This window comes from Macadamia integrifolia, chromosome 6 (assembly GCF_013358625.1).
Source record: "Macadamia integrifolia cultivar HAES 741 chromosome 6, SCU_Mint_v3, whole genome shotgun sequence".
Lineage (NCBI taxonomy): Eukaryota > Viridiplantae > Streptophyta > Magnoliopsida > Proteales > Proteaceae > Macadamia > Macadamia integrifolia.
Window position 1 is genome coordinate 2,196,291 of NC_056562.1, and position 9,250 is coordinate 2,205,540.

Consider the following 9,250-nt stretch of genomic DNA (forward strand, 5'->3'; position numbering starts at 1 on the left):
ATTTAAATCCTAATTTCCCCAAGTCGTGATTTGGTCAACATTGTGAGTTAAGGCAGAGCTTCATGCTCTGATACCATAGCTGTCACACCCCATTCCCAGTAGACCCAACTTACCATTAGGAATACCGGCTGTATGAATAAGACACGTACCTATCTTACCAACCTACCAGGATCTCTGATAGCAGCACCTTAACATTTTCATAATCTCACATCACAAACCAACATAGGCAGTAGAATCAGAGTATAGTAGCGGAATCATAAATAAAATGAGAAAAACATCTAATGATAATATAATAACGATAACTGAGTTATTCTGTTACATTCATCCATGACGTATAATATAATCTCAAAAACAACATAAAATCCATAGTTATACCCAAAAGTCTCCAAAATATGATGTACAATCTCATGGTGCTGCGTAAGCACAGTGGTCACAAGCACAGTCCTAATCGTGCTCCTCCACTTCTGGCATCCACCAGTCACTCACATCATACTCCATCCTAGAAGATATTGTGTCACCAGCCATTGGCACCATGGTACCTGCATCATCATCTAAAAAGAGGTGTATGTGTGGGGTGAGCTTTCTAACTCACTCAGTGAGGGGTGGGGTCAAGCACATCCAAGCAAGACAATAACAGTAGTAATTTATGATGCACGATTGTAGAAATTAAATTAAACACATAGTCCATGATGCTCGTGATGCAGTTCATTTGTTTATTATCCACCTAACAATATAAACTAAGTCTGGTAAATGCTACTATGGCGCATTAGGTTGTATCCCTCATCTCAAAAATGACATCAACTACGCAGTGATACAAACCCTAGCCATGATTAGAAGCCTGTTGGTCCCCGTATGCATCCATAGGTCACCAAGCAAACCCCTGATAATCCCCTCCTAGCAGTCACGGCACCGGTAACACATCAGCCAAGCCAGATAGGTTCCCGTCTTCGGTAACAATCACATCATACCACGGGAGTGGCACTTTGGAAAGGCACATCAAACATACCACAATGAGTTATCCAACACCTCAACCCCTGTTGGTAAGGGTGCATAGCATAGGAAGTGATACCTAACCATATATTTACTAAATACCTTCATAATGATACAGTTAGTATGGATTACACGATACCGAAGAGGCCTCAGCTACAAAGTGTAATCCATCTCCAAATACAATCCCAGGGTACACGATACCAGCAAGACCTTGGCCACAAAGTGTAATCCATGACTATAACTAACTCTAATGCACATAATCAATGTATGAATACAACATACATATGGTAATCATGACATCGGTACCACCTTGGCCATGCCGTATTCCGTCTCACACACACACACATCAAAACACATGGCGATCATGGTACTGGTACCACCTCGGCCACACCTGATCCTGTCATATATTTTCCTACAATTTTATATCAAAATCATAAAATGACAATGTAGCATATCATAATCGTATTTGAATAATTACAATTAAACATATAATTCGAAACATGTGAGCAATTTAATGATAATAAACATTTTAAAAATAAACACAGTCCATCCTTCACCTGTTTTACGATAGGGTGTGTTCGGGTTCAAGTACGGCCACCAATCAATCCAATCAATTTTGACTTTGGGGCATGTGTGCGTCACTATCCTAGACTCAAAGGGAACGTACATCAGTACACATTAGGAACATTGGGAGGGACCTACACAAGTCACCCCCAAAATGTATAGACACTGTCTCCCAATGACAGTAATGTCACTGGAAACAACCACCGAAAATATTAGACCTACTTCCGGTGGAGGTAACAAAGAGCATGTAAGGTTCACATGTTCACCAGAAATATGCCACTGGAAATAAACCCAATGGATCCAGTGGGTTGTTTCCAGTGGAGGTTTAGGGCATTCCAACTATTTTGGGCTTTTCGGCTTGGGCCCGATTGTCGGGATTTGTTCCATGGAATTTGTAGGGGATGTTCCTAGCATCATTCTAAACTAAGAAAATTTTAATTCGACTAAGCCATTTGGGAGATACATCGATCGAACGATCGAAACCCTAGTTAGTCTTTTGGCATTACATGTTGTCGGAGCTCACCGGGCTTGGTTTGAGCTCGACAACAATACCGGGAGGGTAGAACACTCATCCTACAAACTTAACATGGTTTGTACATCAAGATCCCATCCATACTTAGCCCTACTTAGATCAAAATGAAGAGAGAGAGTGGTATGGGAGGTTTGACTTACCTTCAGCAGCGATTCCGACAACAAGGCGGCAGCCAGCACCAAGGTAGGCCTCCAACCTTCTCCTTCTTCTTCTTCTTCTTCTTCCTTACTCTCCTCTTTCTCTCTTCTCCTACATTGGGCATAAGGGAAATGAGGAAATGAATCCTCATTTCCCAACTTATAACTTAAGTGGGCCTTAGGGTCTATTTGGTTTGGACCTCTTTTGAACCAATCGGGTCAAAATAAAATTCGGGGCACGGGGACTCACACATTTAGGTCCATAAAGTGTTCACATCACGAGGAAGATGTGGAGGATGATTTGGGATCATCCAAAGTCATTTACGATGCGAGTGGCAGGAACCACGGGCATCAGAACATCGACAATAGTCTATCAACCCACTAAAAATAGGCATCGGATCTAGGCCCAGGCTACTTCCAATGGCTTGTTTTCGGTGGTCAAGACAGTTTGTTGTCCCATGGTTGGTCTCACATGGGTGGCTGCCCTTGGACATGCTCAAGGCTATTCGGAAAATTTGTGATGCGTGCCAAAATTCAAGTGTGGGGAGTGAGGTCTTACCGTCTGGGATCGAAAAGTATGAATCCCTTCCAGTTAGATAGGCACGTAATGCACAAACATGTGGGGTCATCTCTACCCCTTCGGCAATGCGCAGCGGTGAGCAAAAATCCGCTCGTACTTCTGATCTCTGACACGAGGCCTGTCACAACTGTTCAAATTAGACCGGATTAGGGCATAGGTGTAACAAATAGAACATGCCATTTGAATCCAACTTAGGGTTTGAGTATTACTAAAAGCAATGTTATTCAAAATGATACACTGAGCCATATCACTATCAACTTCATCTTTACTTTTATGTTTAAACATTTCATCCGCAAACAATTGTTGGACACTTGAAGACTGACTAACATGTCTTTCACTGCTTACATTACATGCAGTGGAACTTTCCCCCATTTTAGTCTTGTTATCCTTACTTAATGCCCGAAGTGCCTCAGCTTGCACATCATCATGCACACTACTGCTTATTCCAACATCATTACTCTTGAAATAAAACCGGGAAACTCTTTATTACAAAACTTGCATTTGAAACGTCCCTTTAAATCATCCACATATTTCCACAATTCATCTTTTGGTCTAACCATTCTTTCTTAGTGTCCTAATAATTAAACAAATAAAAAAATAACTTTCTATAATACCAAGCAATCAACAACAAACCAGATCTAGTAGATTAACATACAAACTAAATCAATACTTGTTCAGTATGTTCAATAAAAATTATCATAATCATCTAATTCATGATCCTAGCTATTTCAGATTTAATGGGAACAAATCCTTGTGAAACATTGTAATTGAAAAAGATACAAAATCAAAAAATACATTTACAACAGCACTTGGGGTTAACAAGGAATTATTAGCAAAAGGGCAAGAAGCCAAGAACAAATGGAAACTAAAATCCTAAATTATAGAATGGGCAGGCCATCAGAAGAGTAGCAAAAATAGATGAACTCAAGAATAAAAAGACCATTATGAATTGCAACTAACTGGGTAAATAGAAACCCCTTGAAGAAAGCATTCCAGAGTAAGAAACATTCAGGGAAACTCTTCCTATGCCACACTAATCCAAAAAGGAAAAGAGAAAAAGGGAAAAACAGAGACCAAGAGAAAAAAATAATTGCTTTCAACTTGCTTGAATTTTTAATAACCTCATAAAGGAAGAAACCCTCAAACTTTCAATAAAACAGAAATCTCAGAAAAGGACCAATAGAAAAGTTAAAAATAAATAAATAAAAAACCTAAACTACATATCCTCCAATTTGTCTCCACATGTCCTAGAACTTTCTTCAGTCCTCCTCAAACAAATTCAAAACCTAAAGACCCCTCTAATCTCACTTGAATTTCACCAACCGTTAGCTCAACCAGAACACTACCAATATTCAACCCAACAAAAATTTCCACTAAAGAGAATAACAACAATTACAAGGAAAATAAAAATTAGGCTACCTCTAAATTCTGAAAGGTCCAACACTGTACTGTGTAGTGAGTCGCAGACATAGAGCAATTGAACGGTTTTTTAAAGATTTATTTTTATTGAGCTTTTTCCACTATTGGATGGTTGTGATTCTTGTGATGAGGAGAGAGAGAGAGAGAGAGAGAGAAAGAGAGAGGATTTACTCATAGAGGGAAGGGAGATCATCGTCTCCACCGCTACACATGTCGTAGGTACTGCTGCACTCGTAGTTGCCGCTACAAGCTTTGGGTTTCAGTTTCAGACAAAAGGAAAGGGTCACATCATGATTTGTGAACGAGAGTTTTAGGTTTATTTTATTATTATAATTATTTTTAACTAAACAAAACAATGGGGTTGAACGAATCTTACTCGTATTATCAATGTATAATACAGAGGCATATAAAAGCCGCGTATTATAGAGGATTTTGGAGTCTATTCAACAAATAATGCATTATTAAATTGAACATTTAGGGTATGCGTACTTACTAACTATATGGTCTCGCCTCACAACGCATTGGCCTTGTTAGTGTGGCCTGCCTATGCACACGTTTTTGTTGGCACAATCATTTACTAGTGAGCATCTACCAGTGGGTGCGACTTTATCGTATTCTCGGATTTTTGCTGCTATGCTTTATACTTGTGTGGACCCCTCCTCTATCCATGATTGCAATTACTGTGCAATTATGTGCTTGTGGTGCCTAATGAAAATTTTCTAACAGGAATTATGTCGCATTGGATTATCCACTCAAACTCGAATCTGCCTCCTCCTACGCGAGGTAGAGGCAGGCTACCTAGTGCACCTGCTGCCTACTGGTCCTTACCGCATAATATGTTGCCTCTATAATTGGCAACATGATATAGGGAATGGTACAATAGCAGAAACAATTCAAGCTGGGATAGATACTAGCATTCAGGTTGCCATAAATTCCAGGAATGCACCCTCTGCACCTCCCACTCTACCTATGCCAGCCCAGGCACCTACTATTCTACTCACACCACCTAGACCTCTTGAGCCTCAAGAGATGGGAGATAGTGCTTGCGTGGTGTAGACACCCAATTTTGTCACCTTCCTCCAGCTATGATGAAATATGGATCTTGGATGCGACACCAGGCTTCCGATCAATAGAGATGATGATGAAAACTTTCCCCTACCCAAAACCCTAGAACACTCGGGGAGAGAAAAGGGTCTAATTTGAATTTTAATATGTGAAGGAATCTGGTCAAGATGACCATTCAGATGGATAGTGCTCTGAAATATGATTCCGACAATATATGACACGCCAAAATCAGACCAACGAATCTCCCGCAATCATCCCCAGAAAACTACACTTCCCCGTACGTCTACCGCACACATGGACAGTCCCGCTGAAAACCTGAAAAAATCCCCTACCTACCCCAAACACCCTAAAATTCATCCATTATCTACCCGGATAACCCGAAAACACCTCCGGACCTGAAACCCTAGAAACCCTCACGCGGGAGATAAGAGGGTCTAATTTTAACCTTTTATATAAGAAATCTGATTAAGATGATCATACGGATTGGTAGTGCTTGAGAATACAATGCTGACGATATATGGCACGTCAAAATTAGACCAATGGATCTCCCGTAATCATCACCAGAAAAATCTATGAATTACGCGTACTGCATACACTGGCCAGCAGGCCAGCCCGCATGCATGCTTGCTGCCCTTGGCTGCTGCCCATGGCCTCAGCCTATGGCTGCAGTGTATGCTGCCCAGGCTAGCCCACCCTATGCCATGCACCACCTAGCTTGTACCCCCGCATCCGACTGCCCGCAGCATCGCACCTCACAGCCCACACCCCCGTGTAGAGGCTCGGGCCCTTGCACCCCACTGTCCCGACCCGGTGCCCCACTGCCCATGCCTCTTGCCCCTGCCCACTGAATTGCACCCCCGCGGGCATAGACCCGTGCCCCCATGGGTATTAGCATGCGCCCCTGCCTTGCTACCTGTGTGCTGACTAGCAGGCCAACCCACGTATGCGCGCACTGGCCAGCAGGCCAGCTTGCACATACGCACGCACTGTGTGCTGCCCAACCTTCTCATCTACTACCCATGCCTGCACCCCCTTTACCTATTGCTTCCCGTGCCATGGTGCCGCGTCACGTGCCGCACACACACACGCCACTACCTGCACGCCATGCGCCGCACACTCATGACATTGCCCATATTGCCTATCCTTCTATGCTAACCATGTCCTGTGCACTTCAACCCAATCATTTATACCACCGGCAATAGCCGAGATTGGTTTTTCTCTGGCCTGACAGGTGAAGGGATTCCCCCTTCACCCACTTGAAGCCAAAAACCATTTTTTCTAATGATTCTCTCTCCCAAAAATCCACCTTATACCCATTGGATAAAAGCTTCTTTTCATCCATTTTGGTCTGATACCCCCTTTTGTCCATTAGGTAAGAGCTTGTTTCCCCCACTTTAGGCAAGAAAACCCCCCTTTTGTCCGTCGGGCAAAGAGGTTCCCCTTTTCCTATTGGCTGAAAAAATCTATAAATACCCCCTCCTTTAGATTTTACACACCAAAATCCCACCTCACTCCCTTGTAGTGAAACCCTCTCCCCTCCCCCTCTTGAATTTTTGTAGGTCTTCGGAGTGATCTTTGTCAAGATCTGAAATCTTGTTCGGATCTTTGAAGTGTTCTTCGGGACTTGGGAGATTTTCAATCCAAGTTCTTAGTCTGATCCAATTTTTACCAAAATTAGTATGTTTTTCAACCCCCTCCTTTGAGTGTTCTTGAATTTTACCCAAAGTAGAAACCCCCCCTTGAGGTTCTTCAGGTCTACGGAGAGATCTTTGTTAAGATCCAAAAATCTCTTCGGATCTTCAAAGTGTTCTTCAGGGCATTGGAGATCTTCAGTCCATTTTTAGGTCCATCTGTTCCTTTCCAAAGATAGCCATCCCTAGCAGAAGCCCAGTCCGAGTGCCCCTTGAATCTTTCCAGAAATAACCGTTCCCAGCTGAAGCTCTATCGAAGTGCCACCTCAGCCTAGCCCTCTACTAGCCTATCCCCAACGGAATCTCTATCGGAGTGCCACCTCATCATAATCCCATAAATATCCTTCCCTAGATGAAGCTCTATCTGAATCCAAGTCTGGAAATAGCCTTCCCTAGCCGAAGCTCTATTCGGACCCAAACCAGAAAATAACTGTTCCTAGCCGGAACCCTGTCCACATACCATCACAATCAACATCTCTCAAGAAAGGAAGTTGGAGGTCAAGACCATCTTCCCTTGAGGCAGGAGAATCCAAAAGACAGTCCAAGCTGGTACTAATCAGGGACCCACCCCTCTTGACCCGAAACAGGGGTTAAGATCAGGTATATTTTCTCAACCAAATCCTCATAATGTAGACCTTATATTAACCATGTTTTTAGTGTATATAATTACTTAAATTCAATCAATGTATATATGTGTGATAACTTAGCCATACATGCAGAATAAGAATAATCATGAAAAATGTTCGTTCTTAAGCAGCTAGTAGGAAGACCGGTTGAACCGGGTAGGTTAGGTGCCAACACCTTCCAAATCTATAACCTGACACTTACCCTAAATCTTTGGACCAGACCAACTTTCGGGCCATTTTCTCCAGAATCGAGCCCACCCCTGGGTCCTAGGCCCATAATCCTAGCTGGCGACTCTAAACTCTTTTGTATGATCCTAATCCCCATATTGGACCATCATCAAATCCCCGTCTCAAATGAACTCTACACTTTTGTGAAATAAGCCTCCACGTATCTCCGAGCAGCGATACGATGGTGCGGGGCCTACAAGTGAAGCACACATGACACACCCCCTCCCTTATTAAAAAGAGAAAGAGAGGAGAGATGACGGAATCGACGCCAAGCCCTTTTCTCTCATAAGAGGGCGGAGGCATCTCCGGCCACTACCCTCACAGTGGTGACTCCACTGGGGAAAGATGTCAAGCTTTTGACACTAGATGCTACCACTAAATGCAAGAACATTTTTCACCACATTTGTTTGAAAACATGTTTGGCTAACCCCATAGTTGTAATTGTGTTCACTAACTGCATCATGTATTGTGCTCGAAGTGAAATCATTTAACGAGAGTACTCCCTGTCATACCCGCACCCTCGAGGAGGTCAGTGCATGACATACTAAGTACTCTGAGAGTAAATGATACCCGCTTCCTGTACAAGAATGGAAGGTATCATCAAACGGCGAGGATGTCGTAATTGTGCCAGTACCCTCGAGGAGGTTCGTGCACTTTATGACATTCTGAGATCAAATGCGTCATCAAAGGGTAAGGATGATCGTATTTGTGCCAGCACCCTCGGGGAAGTCTGTGCACTTTATGGCATTCTGAGATCGAATGATGGTTACCCTACATTACACTTTTGCACACAATCACTCATGGTTCCACCACCCCGTGGCCAGTTGCTTTACCTCGTGTGTAGTCACGAGTAATGGGCAAGGAAGTCACCCCCTTGATCTAGTACCTATGGGTATATCAAAAGGATCATGTACCTTGCATCTATAGATCCTGTCAAGGAAGCCTTGCTAGTCCTATTGCATCCACCACATGCTCACATCTTGTAGAAAATAGATGAAGAAGCTAGGAGCACCACAAGCTAATTGTAGAACTTGCTTGCGGTCTTGAAAAGGAATGTTCCTACATTATATTCCCATCGTAAAGAATTGCTTTCTTAAGTGGATTTCAGATATAAGGTGTCCCTCCTCCTTAAGAAAAATGTCCAGACACGTGACTCAAGGGCAATCCCATCAGAGTCACGTCAAGTCCCAAGAAGTCTCGAGAAAATCAGAAGGAAGGACATCTAGTGGGAAAAAGAGCAAGGAAAGCATGACTTTATTACATGGAATATCTTATGGGAATGTTCTCGATAAGCCATTTGTATGAATTTCCCACTTATGAAATTGGATGGGCCAGGGGCATCAAACCATATCCACCCCTATTATTAAGTGGATGGATCATTAGTTGTTAATTTGTGAACAAGGGGTTGGGAATTCAAG

The 9,250-nt window shown here is 42.8% G+C and overlaps 1 long non-coding RNA gene across 1 annotated transcript; it reads right to left on the minus strand.

The window, feature by feature from the left end:
• Positions 1-381: 381 nt before the first annotated feature.
• Positions 382-4,522, minus strand: LOC122082864. Its single transcript, XR_006141422.1, has 3 exons — positions 4,394-4,522; positions 2,783-2,930; positions 382-551 (listed from the first exon to the last, which is right to left on the minus strand). It is a non-coding gene; the product is annotated as an uncharacterized LOC122082864 (long non-coding RNA).
• Between the last annotated feature and the right edge of the window lie 4,728 nt (positions 4,523-9,250).